Source organism: Microcebus murinus, chromosome 5 (genome assembly GCF_040939455.1).
Source record: "Microcebus murinus isolate Inina chromosome 5, M.murinus_Inina_mat1.0, whole genome shotgun sequence".
NCBI classification, from domain to species: Eukaryota; Metazoa; Chordata; class Mammalia; order Primates; family Cheirogaleidae; genus Microcebus; species Microcebus murinus.
The window spans coordinates 17692129-17714204 of record NC_134108.1 but is presented as its reverse complement, the minus strand read 5'-3'; the positions used below and the strand labels follow the sequence as shown (position 1 = coordinate 17714204).

Below are 22076 nucleotides of genomic sequence, written 5' to 3'. Positions count from 1 at the left end.
TTACAGGAGTGAGCCACAATGCCTCACCAGCATTTTCTTTTAAAATAAAATGTCAAGAACATTACAGCATATGAGAAGTTTCAGTGCAGTCCAAAGTAATGCAAATCAGCAAAATCAGTTAGTATCCTGTGATTTATTTAAAGTTCAGAAATTAGACACTAGTCACTATATAAATTAAGAAATTAGAACAGAGGGAGCATACTGTTTCCTAAATGATCAACTTTATGTTCTCTAATAAGGATCATATAGAAGATGAGTATGTGTATGCACACACATTTAAAGTAAAATATATCTAAATCTTTAGGAGGCAGCAGATAATTTCTGTAAAATACTAGGTAGTAAATCATTTTAGGCTTTATAGTCTCTGTGGAAGCTACTCAATTCTGCCCATATATAGCACAAAAGCTACCATAGACAATATGTAAAGGAATGAGTGCATGTGTATTTCAATAAAACTTTATTTACAAAATCAGACAGTGGACTAGACTTGGCCCACAAGCCAAAGTTTGCCTATTTCTCCTTTGATTTATCAGGCAGACTTGCTTTTACAATGAGGAGAGGAATGTTCAGTAAAGAGTTACTATTGGCATTTTTATATTTAAGTGTAATATATTGCATTGGTAGACCAGTTGAAGTTTAACCTTTTAGTCACAAATAAAAAGATTTTTTTAAAAAAATCAGTAATTCTCAATGATACATAGTAGGTATATACTAGGTTATTTTCATAAGTGTTTTTTTGATCCCGTGAAAGAGGCGTTGTCTCTCTGTTGAATTATAACTAATATAATAATAAAAGTACTTAATTAGGCATCTTTTGGGGGTAGTTCAGTGATAGTTCTATTGAAGAATTCATCTTTTTTGAGACCTTTACTTCCTAATTTTAATTAAAAATATATTGTATTTGTATATTGATTTAATATTTTCATTAATATATATGTATAGATATATCTAGATTGATACCTTTAAAGATAAAATTGAATATAAGCATTTTACTCAAATATTGTAACTTCTTAGACGTGTGTAAACTGTGGTCAAAAATAACTGTGGAAGAAAAATGAATAATGTATTTTAAAAAATTCATAAGGCTCCTAGAAGAAAATTCAGGTGCTTGCTTACCTTCTTTAGAATCAGATATGTTACATGTGTCTTTTGGGAAAGAACGTATATGGTACTTTAATTGGAAACTTTAATTATATCTACTTTTTATAAAAATTTTTAGAGTTGTCCACTGTTTGCATTATTTTCCAGTAGCAGTAAATATAGATATAATTTTATTCAGTAAATAAGGCTCATTTCTACTTGGTTCCATTTCTCCAATGTATTAATCCTTTTGGAAGTTTATATGTATGACAGATAATTGAAATGGTAACACACTGAGCATATTTATTTTTTTGAGCTATGATTTTAACATGACCATTAATCTCAAAGGTTTATAAATAAAACTGATAATTTCTGGTTTATATTACTCTTCATTTGAAAAACAGGGTTTGCTTTATACATATTATTTGTAAAATATATGACTAGTCTTAGAAATTATTAATATATGGTAGTTATTATTAAATAGTATTTTTTTAATTGATGATATTTTTATAATAGTTTTTGGTGCTGTTTCCCATTCAAATAAGTACAATATAGAACTTTTCAAGCTTTTCCTGCTGAGGTTGTCTGTTGAAGAGTGATTAATCCTACCCTTTCTTGAAAGTGCATAATCTTTTCTTGTAATAGCAGTACCTCTGCTTTTTCACAGCAGTACTCTGCCAAAGGTGACCATAAATCTGGTGGCATCAGCTATTGCAGTACTTTCTGCTAAATTGCTTTCCTTTTGTGTATTTGCTTCTTTTTTCTTTTGAAAAGGAGAAAAGTGTTGAAACAGATTTTTCCATCTGTTCAGTCTTTGTACTATATTTTTCATAATGTGTCGTATTTTTCTTTTAAAATTCACTTTGCCATACTTGAGAAAAGAACTTAGCTGTTAGGGATCTGAGAATGGATGCTGGGATAAAAAATTATTTTTACTTATATGTGAGAATATACATTCTTGTTCATTTAATTCAGACCACTGTTATTTATGACTACATTTCATAGTAGACATAGCAAGTGGTTTATTTAAAAGTGTATTTATATATAATCAAAAGTCATTATAAAGAATTACTTGTGATAATAAATATAATTCATTTTGACCTCTTCAGAGACAAGTCTAACTCGAAATAGTTATTATCAGTGAATAATGAGTATTTTTTTACCACTCTCATTTGTTTATAAATAATAAAAAAAAAATCACTGAAAATAGTAGTGGAAGGGGGTAACTAGAGGCCTATTTCAACCCAGTTAATACTGTTATTACATTAGTAGTCTAGATCAGGCATCCTTAAACTACGGCCCACGTGCCACATGCGGCCCGCCGAGGACATTTATGCGGCTCACCAGGTCTTTTTGCCACCGCTGCCAGCCCTGCTTAGCAGCCGACTTGTCCCGGGCCCACTGTGCGCATGTGTGGAATGTGCACCGCACTCTCCAATGGCCCTCCAACGGTCTGAGGGACAGTGAACTGGCGCCCTGTTTAAAAAGTTTGAGGACCCCTGGTCTAGATGCTGCAATTACTTTTTTGTTTTGGCGCTTTTTAAAATTCCCATTAAAAGAAAGCTGTTGACCTAATTTTTCAAATACTATTGGACATTTATTGTAAAATGTTACAATTGTATTGACTTAAGAAAGTTTTAAAGGTTGATCTATTACTCTTTCATGTTTATTTTTATCATTTTGTTAAATTTTTACTGAATAAATAGTTCATGTTATAATTTCACTTTAATTACTTATTAGCAGAATATTAGAATTATGAGTCAGCAGTAAAAATTAAGTATGCCCACCTTATTATCATGAATATGTGGCTATCTTCATTTTTTAGAATATTTTTTTAAATAGACTTTATCTTTTCAAACAGTTTTAGGTTCACAGCAAAAATAACCAGAAGGTATAGAGATCTCACATATACTTTGTCTCCACACATTCATACCCTCCCCAATTATCAAATCCCCTCACCAGAGTGGTACATTTGTTATATCGATGAACCTATGTTGATACATCATTCTCATGCAAAGTTAGTGGTTTATGTTAGGGTTCATTCTTGTTGTACATTCTATTAATTTTGATAAGTGTATAATGACATATATACACTATTGTTATTAGGTTGGTGCAAAAGTAATTGCGGTTTTGGACCATGAATTTTAAATCATTATAAGTAGACTCAAGCACATCTTTATTAATTAAAATAGGAAACATTATAATCAACACATTTTTGCCAATTAGGAATTAAGTTTGTTTATTCCTGTAGCATAAAAATCGACACATCGGGATTCCACAAACTCTTGGAAAGCATTTTCTGCATCCTGCTGGTTGTGGAAGCGTTTTCCCTGCAAAAAGTTGTTGAGGTGCTTGAAGAAGTGGTAGTCAGTTGGCAAGAAGTCAGGTGAATGTGGCAGATGAGATACAACTTCATAGCCCAATTTGTTCAACTTTTGAAGTGTTGGTTGTGCGACGTGTAATAGGGCATTGTCGTGGAGAAGTTGGGCCCTTTCTGTTGACCAATGCCGGCTGCAGGCATTGCAGTTTTCAGTGCGTCTCATCAATTTGCTGAGCATACTTCTCAGATTATAGAAAGCTGTAATGGGTCAGACTGGCAGCAGACCACCAAACAGTGACCATGACCTTTTTTTGGTGCAGGTTTGGCTTTGGGAAGTTCTTTGGAGCTGCTTCTCAGTCCAACCACTGAGCTGGTCATTGCTGGTTGTTGTATAAAATGCACTTTTCGTGGCACATCACAATCTGATCGAGAAATGGTTTGTTGTTGCATACAAGAAGAGAAGATGACACTTCAAAATGAAGATTTTTTTGATTTTCAGTTAACTCACAAGGAACCCACTCATCAAGCTTTTTCACTCTTCCAATTTGCTTCAAATGCTAAGCACCTGTAGAATGGTCAAGGTTGAGTTCTTCAGCAACTTCTCATGTAGTTGTAAGAGAATCAGCTTCGATGATTGCTCTCAATTGGTCATTGTCAACTTCCAATGGCTGGCCACTGCACTCCTCATCTTCAAGGCTCTCATTTCATTTGCAAAACTTCTTTAATCACCACTGCACTGTAAGTTCCTCAGCAGTTCCTGGGCCAAATGTATTGTTGATGTTGGAGTTGTCTCTGCTGCTTTAGGACCCATTTTCAACTTGAATAAAATTGTTCAAATTTACTTTGTGTCTAACATCATTTCCATAGTCTAAAACAAATATAAAATAAACAGCAGGTAATAAGTCATTAGCAAAAACACATAAAGCAAGAAATGGCATTAAAATGATGTATAACATAGCCACATTTATTTAAGAATGTATTCTAACATTAAACAATAAATTTCAGCAATGCTAAAACTGCAATTACTTTTGCACTGACCTAATAAAAAATAGTTTCGCTGCTCTAAAAGTTCTCTGTGCTCTGCCTATTTATCTCTACCTCCCCCCAAACCCTGGCAACCACTGATCTTCATACTCTCTCTGTAGTTTTGCCTTTCCAGAATGTCCAGTAGTTGAAATGGTAAACTTATATATCCTTTTTAGTTTGGCTTCTTTCACTGAGTAATATGCATTTAAGTTTTCTCCATGTCTTTTCATGGCTTGATAGCTCATTTCTTTTTAGTGCTAAATAATATTGCATTGTCTGTATGTACCACAGTTTATTAATTAACTATTTGAAGGACATCTTGGTTGCTTCTAAGTTTTGGCAATTGTGAATAAAGCTGCTGTAAACATCTGTGTACAGGTTTTGATATGAAATTAAGTTTGCAGTTTCTTTGGGTAAATACCAAGGAGCACATTTACTGGTAAGAATATGTTTAGTTTTATAAGAAACTTCCAAACTATCTTCCCAAGTAGCTGTACAATCTTTGTTCCCTCCAGAAATGAATGAGAGCTCTTTTTGTTCCACGTCCTCTCTAGCATTTGGTGTTGTTAACCTGTTATGGATTTTGGCCACTCTTATAGGTGTGTAGAGGTATCTCATTTTAGTTTTCATTTCCCTGATGATATGTGATGTAGAGTATCTCTTGATATGCTTATTTATTTGCTACCTATGTATCTTCTTAGGTGAGATGTCAAGGTCTTTGGCCCATTTTTTCATCATGTTGTTTGTATTCTTATTGTTGAATTCTAAGAATTCTTTGTATATTTTGTGTAACAGTCCTTTATCAGATGTCTTTTGAAATATTTTCTCCTAGTCGGTAACTTGTCTTTCCATTCACTTGACAGTGTCCTTCACAAAATAGAAATTTTTAATTTTAATGAGGTTCACTTTATCATTTCTTTCTTTCAGGGATAATGTCTTTGGTGACTTATCTAAAAAGCCATCACTAAATTCGAGGTCATCTAGGTTTTCTCCCATGATATATTCTAAGAGTTTTATAGTTTTGTATTTTACATTTTGGTATATGATCCATTTTGAGTTAATTTTTGTGAAGGATGTGAGTTCTGTGTCTAGATTGATTTTTTTTTTTGCATGTGCATTGCTCTAGCACTGTTTGTTGAAAAGAGTATCTTTTGTCCTGTTTTTTTGTTTTTTTTACATTTGCTCCTTTATCAAAGATCAGTAGACTATATTTATGTAGGCCTGTTTCTACATCCTTTGTTCTGTTTCATTGATCTATTTGTCTGTTCTTTCACCAATACTACACTGTCTTGATTACTGTAGCTTTATAGTAAGTCTTGAGGTTGGGTAGCGTCAGTCCTTTGGTCTTCACATTCAAGTTGTGTTGGCTCTTCTGGGTCTTATGCCTCTCCATATCAACTTTAGAATAATTTTGTCAATGTCCATACAATAGCTTGCTGGGATTTTGATTGGGATTGCACTGAATCTGTAGATCAAGTTGGGAAGAACTGACATCATGACAATACTGAGTTTTCATGTCCGTGAATGTGAAATACCTCTTTATTTATTTAGTTCTTTTTTTGACATTACCAGAGTTTTGCACTTTTCCTTATATATATCTTGTACATATTTTGTTTCATTTTGGGGGGTACTAATATTAGTAAGTAATATTATGTTTCTAATTTCAAATTCTGCTGGTTTATTTCTGGTATATGGGAAAGCGAATAACTTTTCTTTGCATCCTGCCACATTGCTATAAACAAGGAATTTTTTTTTCTTGATTCTCTTTATCTTGTTAATGTGATGGATTACATTAATTGATTTTCAAATGTTGAACCAGCCTTACATAGCTGGGATAAATCCCATTTGGTCATGCTGTATAATTCTTTTTTTTTTTTCATTGTTGGATTTAATTTGGTAAGATTTTATTGAGGTTTTTTACATCTGTATTTATAAGAGATACTGGTTTTATTTTTTTTTGTTCTTGTAATGTCTTTGTCTGGTTTTGGTATTAGGGTAATATTAGCCTCACAGAATGAGTTAGGAAGTATTTTCTCTGCTTCTGTCTTCTGATTTTAGAAACTTGGTATAATTTACTAGTGAACTCATCTGGGCCTAATACTTTGTGGTTTGGAAGATTATTAATTGGTTTAATTTCTTTAATAGATACATGCCTATTTAGATTGTCTGTTTCTTCTGGCGAGAGTTTGGCCGCGTGTGTCTTTCAAGGAGTTGGTCCATTTCATCTGTCTTATCAAATTATAGGCATAGATTTGTTTTTAGTGTTCCTTTATTATCCTTTTAATGTCCCTGGAAGTTATAGCGATGTCCTTTTTTCATTTCTGATGTTAGTAATTTGTGTTCTCTGTCTTTTTCCTTAGCCTGTCTAGAAGCTTATTGATTTTATTGATTTTTTTCCAAAGAACCAGCATTTAGTTTTTTTTTCTTTTGATGTCTTGTTTGCAATTTCATTGATTTCTGCTCTGATTTTTATTATTTCTTTTCTTTTGCTTACTTTGGATTTAATTTTCTCATCATTTTGTAGTGTCTTAAAGTATAAGTGATTGATTTTAGATCTTTCTTCTTTTCTAATATATGCATTCAGTGTTATAAATTTCCCTCTAAGTACCACTTTCTCTGTTTCCCACAAATTTTGATAAGTTGATTTCATTTTCATTTAGTTAAAAATATTTTTAAATTTCTCTTGACATATCTTCTTGGACCTGTGTATTATTAGAATTATGTTGTTTAATCTCCACGTATTTTGGAATTTTCTAGCTGTCTTTTTTGTTATTGATTTCCAGTTTATTTCCATTGAGGTCCAAGAGCTGACGTTGTATGATTTATATCCTGTTAAATTTGTTAAGGTGTATTTTATGTCCCCAGAATGTGGCCCATCTTGGATAACATTCCAGGTTAATGTTCCAGGTTAACATTCCATGTGTTTGAGAAGAATGCGTATTCCGTTATGAAGTAGTCTCTAAATGTCCATTATATCTAGTTGGTAGATGATGTTGTTAAGTTCAACTCTATTGGTACTGATTTTTTGTCTGCTGGATCTATCCCTTTCTGTTACAGAGGTGTTGAAGTCTCCAACTGTAATAGTAGATTCATCAATTTCTCCTTGTAGTTCTATCAGTTTTTGTCTCATGTATTTTGACACTCTTATTAGATGCATACACTTTAAGGATTATATGTCTTCTTGGAGTATTGACTCCTTTATCCTTATGTAATGTCCCTCTTTTTCTCTGATAGCTTTCCTTGGTCTGAAATCTGCTTTGTCTGAAATTAATATCTCTGATAACTTTCCTTGCTCTCAAACCTGCCTTTCTGAAATTATTAATAACATAGCTACTCTGCTTTCTTTTGATTAGTGATAGCATGGTATTATCTTTCTCTGTCTATTAAATACTTTTAATCTACAGGTGGTCCCTGGATTATGGACGAGATATGCTCTTGAGAATTGTCTTTAGGTTGAATTTGTATGTAAATCGGATCACTGATAAACAGCACATATATGTTTGTATTATGTTATAATAATTAAAATAATACAGCGTTATACTGTAATAATGATAATAATACTGTACTGTAATAATGAGTTACAAAAACTATTATGCTCTTTTAAGTCAAACAGGACATAAAAATGAACTCATACAAAAAGTTTAGCTAGAAGATAGAAATTTCAAAAAAGAATATTAAAGGTTAATATTCACCTAATGTTACATTAATGCTATGCTAATAGAAATGTTATCCTTATTTTGATCTAACCAAATCAGTAATAACCTTTCCATTTCAATAATTAATCCACTGCGCAGCTTAGTAATAATTGATGTTTTCATTGGAGCACTGCCTTTCACATGTTCCATTATTCTAACTTTATCCTTTATAATTGTTCTGATAGTCGGGCAACTGAAGCCTGATGCTTTCCTAGTGAATGATGGCATCTGGCCTTTCTCTGAATGCTTAATTATTTCTACTTTCATTTCCCTTGTAATCACCTTTCTCTTTGCTGCAGGCTCACCTGGACTTGCAGTGGACTTTTGTTTTGGAGGCCTGGTCATGAGGGTAAACACAGGCTTACAATTGAATAAAAACGTTAAGACGTAAGTGATGCTATACATAAGTGACCATATAAACAGTGAGACTAGCCGCTATGTAAAGATGCTGCGCCAACAAACCACTTACGCCGTGTGTGTGATTACATTTGTGGAATAAACTAGTTCCCAAATTGTTAATCACATAATTATAAATGATCATTTTAGGGAGCCGTGGGAGCCAGTTCTTAAGTATGAAACACAGTAAGTTGGGTGGTCAGTAACCTGAGAACTGCCTGTATATGTGTCTGTTTAAAGTGGGTTGTTTGTAGACAGCATGTTAATATTTTGGTTTTTGGATTTGGGTTTTTGATCTACTCTAACAATATCTGTCTTTTAATTGGCACATTGAAATCATGCTGTTAAAAGTGATTATTATTATAGTTGGATTAATATCTATCATATTTGTTACTGTTTTCTATTTGTTGCCCTTGTTTTTTATTTCTGTTTTTGTCTCTCACTTTTTATGCCTTTTGTGGTTTTAAATGGGCATTTTATGTGGTTCCATTTTCTCTCCTTTCCTAGCATATCATTATACTTTCTTTTTTTTTTTTTTTTTTGAGACAGAGTCTCGCTTTGTTGCCCAGGCTAGAGTGAGTGCCGTGGCGTCAGCCTAGCTCACAGCAACCTCAAACTCCTGGGCTCGAGTGATCCTTCTGCCTCAGCCTCCCGGGTAGCTGGGACTACAGGCATGTGCCACCATGCCCGGCTAATTTTTTATATATATATCAGTTGGCCAATTAATTTCTTTCTATTTATAGTAGAGATGGGGTCTCACTCTTGCTCAGGCTGGTTTCGAACTCCTGACCTTGAGCAATCCGCCTGCCTCGGCCTCCCAAGAGCTAGGATTACAGGCGTGAGCCACAGCGCCCGGCCTATACTTTCTTTTTCTTAGCTTTTTTTTTAGTGGTTGCTCTACAATTTGCAATATACATTTACAACTAATCCAAGTCCACTTTCAAAAAACACTATACTGCTTCATAGATAGTACTACAAGTACCTTATGATAACAAAAAAATCCAAATTCTTTTCTCCCATCACTTATATCATTGCAGTCATTCATTTTACTTATATATAAGCATACATAAGCCTATATATACATAAGCATACATAATTGGATACATTGTTGCTATTATTTTGAAGAAAGTATTATCTGTTAGATCAATTAAGAGTAAGAAAGATAAAAGTTTTTATTTTACCTCTACCTACTCCTTCTCTGATGCTTTTCCATGCTTTATGTAGCTCTGAGTTTCTGATATACATCATATTCTTTTAAAAAGCTTTTTTAAAACGTTTTTTGCAATTGGCAACAAATTCCATCTATTTTTGTTTGAGCAAATTTTATTACTACTTCACTTTTGTCATCTTCTTCCCACTTCTTTCCTCCTTCTTTCACTTTCCTTCTTTTTCCTTCTTTCTTCTTTCTTCTTCTTCCTTGTCCTCTTCTTCCTCTTCCTTTTCTTCCTCTTTCTCCTCCTGTCATTACCCTGGAGTACAGTAGAAGAATCATAGCTCACTACAGCCTTGAACTGCTGGGCTCAAGAAGTCCTCCAGCATCAGCCTCCCAGCTAGCTGGAATTACAGAGGTGAGCCACTGTGCCCAGTTATTTCTTCACTTTTGCAGGTTTATTTCGCAGTGTATAGAATTTCAGTTTGGTGGATTTTTTTTCTCTGCACTTTATTTCTCTATCTTCTTATCATTGTTCCTCTGTAGGTAAGGTGTTTTTTGCCTCTGGCTTCTTTCAGGATTTTTTATTTATCTTTGAATTTCTGCGATTTGAGTATAATGTGCCTCAGTGTATTTTTTTGGCATTTATTCTGCTTGCGTTTTCTGAGCTTACCGGATTTGTAGTTTGGTGTCTGACATTTGTTTGGGGACATTCTCAGTTACTGCCTTAAATATTTCTTTCTGTGCTCTTTTCTCCTCTAGTTTTCCTATTACAGTTACATTATGCCTTCTGTAGTTCTCTGGCAGTTCTTGGATATTCTGTTCTTTTTTTCAGTCTTTTTTGTCTTCAGTTTTGGAAGTTTTTGTTGAGATATCCTCAAGCTCAGAAATTGTTTCCTTGGCTGGAACTGAGTTCAGCAAAGACATTCTTGATTTCTCTTACAGCATTTTTGGTCTCTAGCATTTCTTTTTCGTTCTTTCTTAGAATGTTCATCTCTGCTTACATTGCCCATCTGTTCTTTGATACTGTCTACTTTATCCATCCCAGCTTAATTCTAACATTCCTGCCATTTCTAAGTCTGGTTTGGATACTTGCTGTGTCTTTTCAAACTCCGCCTTTTGCCTTTTAGAATGTCTTATATTTTTTTCTTGATATCTGGATGTGATATAACAAGTAAAAAGAATTGCTATAAATTGGCTTTTAATAATGTAATGGTAAGGTATGGAGGGAGGGGAAATGTGCTTCACTGAGAACTTTACAAATGCTTCTTAGCCCCTCCTCCTCGCAACCTTTACCCTCTTTTAGGCGGGATAGGATGGCATGGCCAGAGTAGGCTGGAGTTGAGTATTTTACTTCCTCCACTTCGAAGGCTCGGGCTCACTGGAGTTGGCCATTTTCCTTCCCTCAGGTTAGTTAGCCTCTGATAAAATCCCACAGGTTAGGCTGTGGTAATATTGGCACATTTAAGAATATTAAACTGTTGCTTTTCTTCTCCCCTCTGGTGGAAGCAGGAAAGGATTTTTCTCCAATATTTGCTGTGAGAACTTAGTCAAGCTCCTAGAGGTAAAACTTAGAAAAGTGTGGGGATGTCCCTGTGACTGGATCTCCCTGGAGTTTTTGACTTTTAGACTTGTCTACTCTGAGGCTCCAGCTATTTGTCAGTTATGGTATTCGTTTCCTTACTCTGCACTGGTTCTGCTTGTGGATTACTGCTTCAGTGAGTTGTGATTCTCTGTATTTGTGTGTCTTTCTTTCCAATTTGGGGGCAGTGGGTTATCGTGTGATCTCATTTCTCTTACAGATCTAACTTGAGTTGTTGATTTTCCAGTTTGCTTAGCTTTTTAGTTCTTGTTCAAACACAATGATGACTTCCAAGCTCTGTATATGCTGGATCAGAAACCAGAAATCTGTATAATTTTTATAAGTGAAAGAATACATGATCTTCAAAAAGCGGTTTTAAAACTGATATTTATCAAGTATGTGAAGCAGTAGAATAGAGGCATTCTAATCTAAAAATGCAAATAGTTATTTTACAAAGTATGATCTATTGTATATACATTCATAGATCATAATATACAAATGAAATGGTTATATTAATCTTTGGTAAAGACTTATTAAACTGTTGTTCTGAGCATATTTCTATTAAGTCAATTAGAAGCTAATTCAGATAAAAGTAAGAAATTATTAAAAGTTTGGAAAATAAGACTGACTGACCTATAAGGAAATAGAAAATTCATGTCTATTTGATTTGAAGAAGGGAAATCTGAGAAATTATATAATGGATCATATATATATAAATAAATGCCCAGAAGGTTTTCCAGTGTTTTTTAACCATGGCTATGCATTAGAATCATTTGTGGAGCTGAAAAATACAAAACATACCATCAATGCCCAAGCATGCTTGAATTTCTTCCCTAGAGATTCTGATTCAGTGAGTCTGGCATAGGGTATGACATCTGTAAATTTTTACATTTTTATTTATTTTATTTCAAAATATTAAGGAGGTAGGGTACAAATGTTTTTGTTACATGGATACCTTTTATTAATATAATGCTTCAGGTGAGGTTTTTAATGTGCCCATCCTCCGAATAATGTTCATTGTATCCGAGATAGGTAGGCTTTATTCCTTCCCTCCTCCTCCCCCATTCTTGATTTTCAATGACCTTTATATCTCTTTGTGCCCATGTGTGCCCATCGATTAGCTCCCAGTTATTATAGAGTACATGTGGTGTTTGGTTTTCCATTTATGAGATACTTAGGATAATAGTCTGCATTTCTATCCAAGTTACTGCAAAAGACATTTCATTCCTTTTTATAGCTCAGTAGTACCCCATGGTGTATATAAACCACATTTTCTTAATCTCCTCATGAATTGATGGGCACTTTGGTTGATTTCACATCTTTGCTATTGTGAATTGTATTGCCTTAAACATTTGAGTGCAAGTGTCCTTTTGATAAAATGACTTTTTTTCCTTTGGGTAAGTACCCTGTAGTGGAATTGCTGGGTTGAATGGTAAGTCTACATTTAGTTCTTTGAAGAATCTCCATACTGTTTGTTATGGAGGTTGTACTAATTTGCAGTCCCATCAACATTGTATAAATGTTCCTTTCTGCATCCATGCTAACATCTATTATTTTTTGAATTTTTAATAATGGCCATTCTCACCAGGGGTAAAGTGATATCTTACTGTGGTTTTAATTTGCATTTTCTTGATGATTAGTGGTGTTGAGCATTTCTTCATATGTTTGTCAGCTGTTTGTCTATCTTCTTTCTCCGGCAATATACAAAAATTAATTCAAGGTGGATAAAAGATTTAAATGTAAGGCATGAAACCATACAAATTCTAGAAGAAAATGTAAGAAAAACTCTTGAAGACATTGGTCTAGGCAAAGAATGTATGACTAAGACTCCCAAAGGCAAGTACAGCAACAACACAAATAAATAAAGAGGACCTGATTAAATTAAGAAGCTTCTGCATAGAATAGGAAATAATCAACAGAGTAGACGACCTGCAGAATGGGAGAAAACATTGACAAATTATACATCCTATAAAGGGCTAATATCTAGAATCTACAATGAACTCAAATCAGCAATTTAAAAAAACTGTTAAAAACTGGGCAAAAGACATGAACAGTTTTTAAAAGAATGTAAGTTTTTGCTTTTTAAATCTTCATGGGTGCTTGTTTATGTAGAGCCAAAATTGAGAAATACTGGTCTAAATGTTTGACAGGATGGGCAGCAGTATTCTTAGTGAGGCAGATGGTAGATAATAAACATGTTCATTACTGTGTGTAGAGAGGATGTCATTTTAAAGCAATCGTAACATCTTGAGATCTGTGATGTAACCGTGAGGAAATACGCTTCCTTCCTGTTCTGCCACTGCCTTTGGAGACAGGGTTGTGAAACTGTAATGTGCGAAACATTTGGAAAGGAACTGGAGTTCCAGGTTTGAGTTACAGTGTTTTCCCTTCCTGGCAGTTTATCACTGGGCATGAGAACTAACAATATAAAGACCATGGTGTCTAATTATGAGGTTAAAAAGTCTAGTCTGAAATCTGCCAGGTGATCCTCACACTGATGAGTGAAGAAGTCAGGTGACATTTCACAGATGAGAAAACTACAGCATAGATAGGTTATTTTAGACATCACAGAATATTTTATGTATTTTCATTTTTTCCTAGTAAACTCATCAGACATATTTTATCCTGTTGTGTGGATTGCCTTTTCACTTTTTTGATGTCCTATGAAGCACAAACAGTTTTAATTTTGATGTAGTCAGATTTATTGAAGTTTTTTTCCCCCAGTGGCTTGGGCTTTTTCGTTATGTCTAAAAAATAATCCAAGGTCATGATGATTTATGTTTTCTTTAAGAATTTTGTAATTGTAGCACTTACATTGAGATCTCTGTTCCATTTTGAGCTAGTATTTATATATATATGAGAGATAGAGGTGCAGATTTTTTCTTTCTCATGTGGATATCTAGTTTTCTCAACACCGTTTGTTGAAAAGACTATTTGTTCTCCATTGAGTTGTCTTTACATCTTTGTCAAATCCCAATTGATGATAAATATAAGGCATTATTTCTAACTCTCAGTTCGTTCCACCAAGCTATAGATCCGGCCTTATGTCAATACCACAATGTCTTGATTACTATACTATTGTAGTCAGTTTTTGAAATCAGGAAATTTGGATCGTCTAATTTTGTTCTTATTTGTCAAGATTATTTTGGTTATTCTTGGATGCCTTGAATTTCTACGTGAATTTTAGGATCAGTTTGTCAATTTCTGCAAGCAGCTGGGATTCCAGTAGAGATTATATTGGTTTTCTAGATCAGTTTGATGATTATTATCATCTTAATAATAATGTCTTTGTTTCACAAATATGGAATGTCTTTCAATTTATTTAGGTTTTCTTTAAGCAATATTTTGTAGTTTTCAGTATTTAAGTCTTACATTTCTTTGGATAAATTTATTCCTAAGTATTTTATTTCATGTGATATTATTATAAATGGAATTATTTTCTTAATTTCATTTTTAGATTGTTCATTGCCAGTGTATAGAAGTACAACTGATTTTTGTGTATGGATCTTGTGTTATGCAGTCTTGCTGAACTTATGTATTTATTCTAATAGTTTTTTTAGTGGATTCCTCAGAATTTTCTATATACAAGATTATGTCATCTGTGAATAGAGATAGTTTTACTTCTTCCTTTCCAATCTGTACACTTTGTGTTTCTTTTTTTTGCCTATTTCCCGTGGCTAGAACATTCTGTACAGTGTTGAATAGAAGTAACAAGAGTGAACATCCTTTTTTCTGATCTTAACAGGAAAGCATTCAGTCCTTCTCCATTAGGTATGATGTGAGCTGTGAGTTTTTTCATAGATGCCCTTTGTCATGTTGAGGAAGTTCCTTTCTATTTCTAGTTTTGTTGATCTGAGTGTTTTATTATGAAAGGGTGTTGGGTTTTTTTTAATTCATTCAGCATATTACGGGGGTACAAATGTTTAAATTACATATATTGCCTTTGCCCCACCCGAGTCATAGCTTCAAGCATGTCCATCTCCCAGACGATGTGCACCGTACCCATTAGGTGTGAATATACCCATCCCCTCCACCCCTCCCACCTGCCTGACACCCAATGAATGTTACCACTGTATGTGCACATAAGTGTTGATCAATTAAGACCAATTTGATGGTGAGTACATGTGGTGCTTGGTTTCCCATTCTTGTGATACTTCACTTAGAATGGACTCCAGTTCTAGCTAGCATAATGCAAGAGGTGCTAGATCACCATTGTTTTTTTGTGGTTGAGTCATACTTTATGGCATATGTATACCACACTTTATTAATCCACTCATGTATTGATGGGCACTTGGGTTGTTTCCACATCGTTGGCGGTTGTGAATTGTTCAGGGTGTTGGATTTTGTCAGAGTTGTTTTCTACACCCATTGAGATTATCATGTGTTTTTGTCCCTTATTTTGCTAATGCCATGTATTATGTTTATCCCACAAGCTTTTTGAAGATAAGGTTGTTTATTCATTTCTATTTCCTATTTAACTTCGCCAAGTACTGTTCTTCTCACATAGCTATAAGCTCTAAAAAGTTTGTTGGCTGATCATTTTACACATGAAGACATTTGTAAGAAGCTGTCTCAAAATTAGAATGCAGAATTCTAATTTTTTGCTTATCCTGCTGAGCCATATTATTTCATTATTAAAATTAATATTTAATATAATACCTGGAACTAACATGAAAAATGAATCTAGGGTATTATTTTTTAATCAGCATATTGTGTACCAACTAATTGGTTTATGATGTTTACTCACTACTGAAAGTTACGTTTGGTCCAGTTTTATAGTATTAGGCCAATCTGACTTTATTAAATAGTTGTGAAATGATGATTGTAAATATTTCTCTTCTGTGTTCATTTTTCTGTATTAAGATGACTTAATAAGCCAAGAGGTGACATTTACATGTGAAAATTATCTCTTAATATGCCTGTTTGTGTGTGTGTACTGTAAGAATTGGTAACTTATATTGTGGGTTTTGAAATTAGACAGGAATTAGACTGTACTATAAATAAATGGTTTTACTGGTTCTGGTTTGTTTCTGCTCATTGACACCTCTTCCTGATTCTTCACTAATTGCTGGTTTTACTATGTTTTTTTTTCTTGTAATTATTTCTTTTTGCCTATTGCTTACATAGAGGATCATGTCTAAACTACCTAGCCTTGCATTCTGCTCCAAATCTGTTTTAACCTTGCCTTTTGCATCTTCTCTTCATGAATGTGCCAGGTATAATGATGTTTATCTGGGCAAGGACCGTGAGTAACTGGGAAATATCTGACACATATCATAGGTCAGGTAAATTAACTGGTTTTGCTCCAGAAACAAAGATGACTAATAGGATTAGGTAGATAGCATCACTCTTGATAGGCAAGCAGTAGAAAAATTGAGAATAGAAAGGTATCTGAGACAGGAAGATTGCACCATCTTCAAGAGAATGCGTTAGAATTCAGAGTTACAAGCAAAGATATAGTGACACTAAGAAAAAGATTTATAAATACTCAGCTTTCCCTTATAATTGATTCAAACATATATAAAGCAGTATTATCAGACTAATAAATGAATATTTCTTATTTTAAGGATTGTTCAATGTGTAGTCTTCTTTTGGTTATATTTTTTAGAATGGTTTTTATCATTTTAATTTCAGATGTTTTGTTTCTTCATGTAGTTGTGAACTAGCTATGATAAATGGGAATAATTTACCAAGCAGATCTTTGTTACAGTATTTGACCATTTTCTAAGAAAAATATTAACTCAGTAATGTCAATATTAGGAAGAACAATGTATATAAGAAATAATAATTGTTACAGATGTGAAAGGCTATGAATGGCTATGAAAGGCTATGAATGACATGCTGTTTTGTGATCTGTATATTTAATATTGACATTTTCTTGCATTATAATGTTATGTTTACTCTTAGGTAACATTTAGGTCTGGCTAATGCAGTGATTACATTATGTTAAATGATGATAATGACTACTGTTTGGTGAGTACACTCTATATGGTTTAATTCTCACTGCAGTTTTTCAAGCTAGACTAGATATGCCTTATTTCCATTTTATACATTAGACAGTTAAGAGGTATGCTAATTCTCTTCTGGTCACAGCAGATAATGGCAGAACTGGCATATGAACTGATTTGAATGTAGAGGTCTTCAGTTCTCACTGTGCCTCAGATGTTCCTGTAGCATAATAAATAATTAAATAACAAACTACCAAGGTACCCAAGCATGTCCTCTGGCAATGTTGGTTTGGTAATTTTGCAGTAGGGTTGGAATTCTGATATGTCACCAGGATTGAGAACTGCTTGCTCTGAAATTTGTGCTCTTTCCATACTACTATCTCATAATTATATGTAAACAATATCTATTCTTTAAAATTTAATTTTAAATTTTTTGTTATGATAAAGGAATTTATTACGATTTTTTGTTATATTAAAGGAATTTATTATGATTTTTTTTTTTTCAAATCCATAGTGTTGTTTTGGTAGGACCCTTTGGGGCTGGCTTCAGCTGCACAGTACTACTCTATCTAAAGGAAAAGTTAACAAAGTCAGTAACTGAGAAAAATGATTTCTCTGAGCCTCAGAATTATTACTTGTAAAATATAAATAATAACTACCTTTCAGAGTTACTGTGATGATTATGTACAATTATGCATTTCAGTCACAGTGCCTGAAACTTAGTAGATACTCAGTAAGTGGTTCTTACTGTTATATTAAGATGTAGTTATCATTTTAGCTAGAAGTTTAGTAACAATATTACATTATAAAAAAGCACATTTTTGTCTAGAATAGTGTCATATATAGCATTAGAGTAAAACTCCTCTTTCATGTAACTGACTTCCTGTATTTATAGACACTTTTCATTCTCCATGGATAAAATACTGATTGATGCCTATAGCAAACTGAAATTTTACAATCAGTAGGCTACTTCTTAGAAGGCCCAAATTAGTAGAGCAATTTGCTTATTCTTTGCTCACCAACAATCAGTTTTGTGTATTCCCAAATCTGTTTTTGACTATGATATTTGATACTCTGTTCAAGTAATTCACCTTAATATTATATAAAATGATGAAACATGAGTGCAGAAAGAGTTGTTTTTAAATAAAAATCTAAGATGAATTCTTTGGGAAGAGTTTATGAAGGTCAGTCACTTAAAATTTTCCATCTGATTTAGTGTGAATAACTGTAGCCTGAAAAAGAAATGATAAGATTCTGTATACATGCTTGCACTCATATTGCATTGCCAGTATCTTTAAAGTTCCATTTAAAAAGTTAAACTGTAAATCTTATAACTAGATGGTTATAGCTATTTAGTATGTTTTACTAAACAAAAATAACTCTGAACTCTAGTTAATAGATCCATACTAAAAGAAAATGTCTTTGGCTAATATCAAAAGATTGGCAAAGTTATATATGTTTTATGATAAAATATTATAAAAGATAATTATAATTTTTATTATTTTCTTCAGTAGCTCAATTTTTTTATTATTAATCCTGATCTGGTCACAAAAAAGAGATTTTTCTTAATTCATTCATGTAAAATGGGATTATATACTAATTGGTGCCAGAAAGAAGAATTTAGCTAGAAAAATTAGAATTAGACTTACTATACTAAAGAAGAAGGGCAAGGCCTAGGCTGTCATCTGAAAAAATAAATGGGTGAATAGAGATGTATGTAGATATTTCTTTTTTTGTCCTATCAGGGTCTGATTTGCACAGTGCCAATACAAGCAGTTTGAAATCTAGTTTCCTATAGTTGGATTGGAGCAGCTGGTATAGCAAAAATACTACTACTGTCACTACTAGTACAACTAACAATAATTCTAGGTGTTTAAGGTACTATGAACTAAATGTGCCCAATCTGTTGGTTTATAAAATAATAATAAATTAAATGCTGTTAATAAAATAGAAACAAAATCCATCGAAAATAAATATCATCTAGATAAACTTCTAGAAATCCAAAGGAAAAAATACATAGCAAATAGGAATTTAATCTCTGGTACAATTATTTTTTCATTAAGAACTCTGTGGCATGTATTAATAAAATATAGAAGTAGTCTACACCTGAATGTGTATTTGTATACAAAGAGCTATACTTTTATTAAATCGCATTAAATTTTATTTTTATATTTGGCATTTTCCTTTTTTTTAAATTTCAGCATATTATGGGGTACAAATGTTAAGGTTATGTGTATTGTCCCCCCCCCCCAGAGTAAGAGCTTCAAGCGTGACCATCCGCCAAACACTCATTCATTATATTTGTATATACCCATCCCCTCCTCCCCCCTCCCACCCACCTGACACCCAATAAATGTTATTCCTATATGTTCACTTAGGTATTGATCCATTAATACCAATTTGCTGGTGAGTACATGTGGTGCTTGTTTTTCCATTCTTGAGATACTTCACTTAGTAGAATGGGTTCCAGCTCTATCCAGGAAAATACAAGAGGTGCTATATCACCATTGTTTCTTAAAGCTGAATTGTACTCCATGGTATACATATACCACATTTTATTAATCCACTCATCTATTGATGGGCATTTGGGTTGTTCCCACATCTTTGCGATTGTGAACTGTGCTGCTATAAACATTGGAGTGCAGGTGTACCTTTTGTAGAGTGTCATTTAATCTTTCGGGTAGATGGGCAGTAGTAGAATGGCTGGATCAAATGGTAGATCTACTTGTATTGCTTTAAGGTATCTCCATATTGCTGTCCACAGAGGTTAAACTTGTTTGTAGTCCCACCAGCAGTGTAGGAGTGTTCCTATCTCTCTGCATCCACGCCAACATTTATTATTTGAGGACTTTTTGATAAAGGCCATTCTTACTGAGGAGATAAGTGATATCTCATTGCTGTTTTGATTTGTATTTCCCTGATGATTTAGAGATGTTGAGCATTTTTTCATGTTTGTTGGCCATTATTCTGTCTTTTGAAAAATTTCTGTTCATATCCTTTGTCCACTTTTTGATAGGTTGTTTGATTTTTCCTTGCCGATTTTCCTGAGTTCTAAATAAATTCTAGTTATCAGCCCACCAAATCAAAGACCCAATTCCCTTCAAAATAGCAAGAAAGAAAATAAAGTACCTAGGAATATATTTAACTAAGGAGATAAAAGACCTGTACAGGGAGAACTATGAAACACTGAAGAAGGAAATAGCAGAGGATGTAAATAGGTGGAAGAATATGCTGATGGGTCAGCAAAATCAATGTTGTTAAAAATGTCTATACTAACCTAAAGTGACCTACAGAGTCCATGCAATCCCTATTAAAATACCATCATTATTTTTCACAGATATAGAAAAAATAATTTTACGCTTTGTGTGGAACCAGAGAAGACCCCATATAGCAAAATCAATCCTAGGCAATAAAAACAAAATAGGAGGTATCAATTTACCAGACTTCAAACTATACTACAAGGCTATAGTAATTAAAATAGTTTGGTACTGGCACAAGAACAGGGACATTGACCAGTGGAACAGAACAGAGAACCCAGATATAAAACCATCCTCATTAGCCATCTAATCTTCAACAAAGCAGACAAAAACATGTACTGGGGAAAAGAATCCTTATTAATAAATGGTGCTGGGAAAACTGGATAGCCACATGTAAAAGATTGAAACAGGGTCCACACCTTTCACCTCTCGCAAAAATCAACTCATGCTGGGTAACAGACTTGAACATTAGGTGTGAAACTATTAGAATTCTAGAGGAAAACGTTGGAAATACTCTTCTAGACATTGGCCTAGGCAAAGAATTTATGAAGAAGACCCCAAAGGCAGTCACAGCAGCAACAAAAATAAATAAATGGGACCTGATCAAATTAAAAAGCTTCTGCACAGCCAAAGAAACTGTCAAGAGAGCAAACAGATAATCCACAGAATGGGAGAAAATTTTTGCCGACATTTTACTTTTTATTAATATTTACTAATGAAAGTTAGATTAGTATGGAAACATGTTAAAATGACTGTTTTCTTATTTCAAGTTTTAGGAAGGTAAAATGAATATAACAGTGCCTGGCACATAGTTCTATAAGTGTGTGTGGGATTTTTGTGTGATTGTGTGTGTGTGTGTTTTAACTCAGCATACTTTATTAATTTAGAATGTAGATGTTGGAACCAGAAGCTTCTTCATATTCCATCTCTGCAACTTTATAGTTATGTGATTTGGGGCAAGTTACTTAATTTCCCTATACTTTTGTTTCCTTATCTGTTTAAGTGGGAGAAAATAACATATTCTTCATGAGTTGTGAGAATTAGATGATTTGACAGAAATAACATGTTTATAATAATGCCTGACACATAGAAATGTTATGTAAATGTTTACTATTATTATATGCAAATTCAAATTAATCTGTATCCATGCCTGTTATAAAAGATTGATTATTTGGTGATACATCATATTTCAGTTACAATCATAGTCATGCTTCCTCATATTTTTAGCCTATTTCAGAGGACTCTGCAGGAATGAAAAATGGCAGTAAAAAGATTATTGTTTCTAAAAGCATTATTCCAGTAATGACATTTACCTACTTTTCAGGTTTCTTTGCTGATTTGGGCAAAGTTGGATGCTTTCCAGATCAACTTTTTCTTTTCCTTTTGTCATTTTAAGAGGAAGAAAGTAATTTGGGCCAGAGTAAAGTATGTTAACAATGTATTATATTTTTTTTCTTATTTGCTGATTTTAGTACTTTATTTTTTTCTAGAAGGAACAGTTTTCTTCTTTTAGACTCAGACTTCCAATTAACAACTGAAACTGATTAGATTGATGTATAATAAACCTAGCTCCAAATCTCAACCTCAGTAAATAGCCTGTATTGAATATTAGGTCATTGGAA

At 33.4% G+C, this 22076-nt stretch overlaps 1 protein-coding gene across 3 annotated transcripts in view; it reads left to right on the top strand.

The window, feature by feature from the left end:
- STXBP5 (syntaxin binding protein 5) overlaps window positions 1-22076 on the top strand; it is a 159320-nt gene that overhangs the window by 9984 nt on the left and 127260 nt on the right. The window lies entirely within an intron of this gene.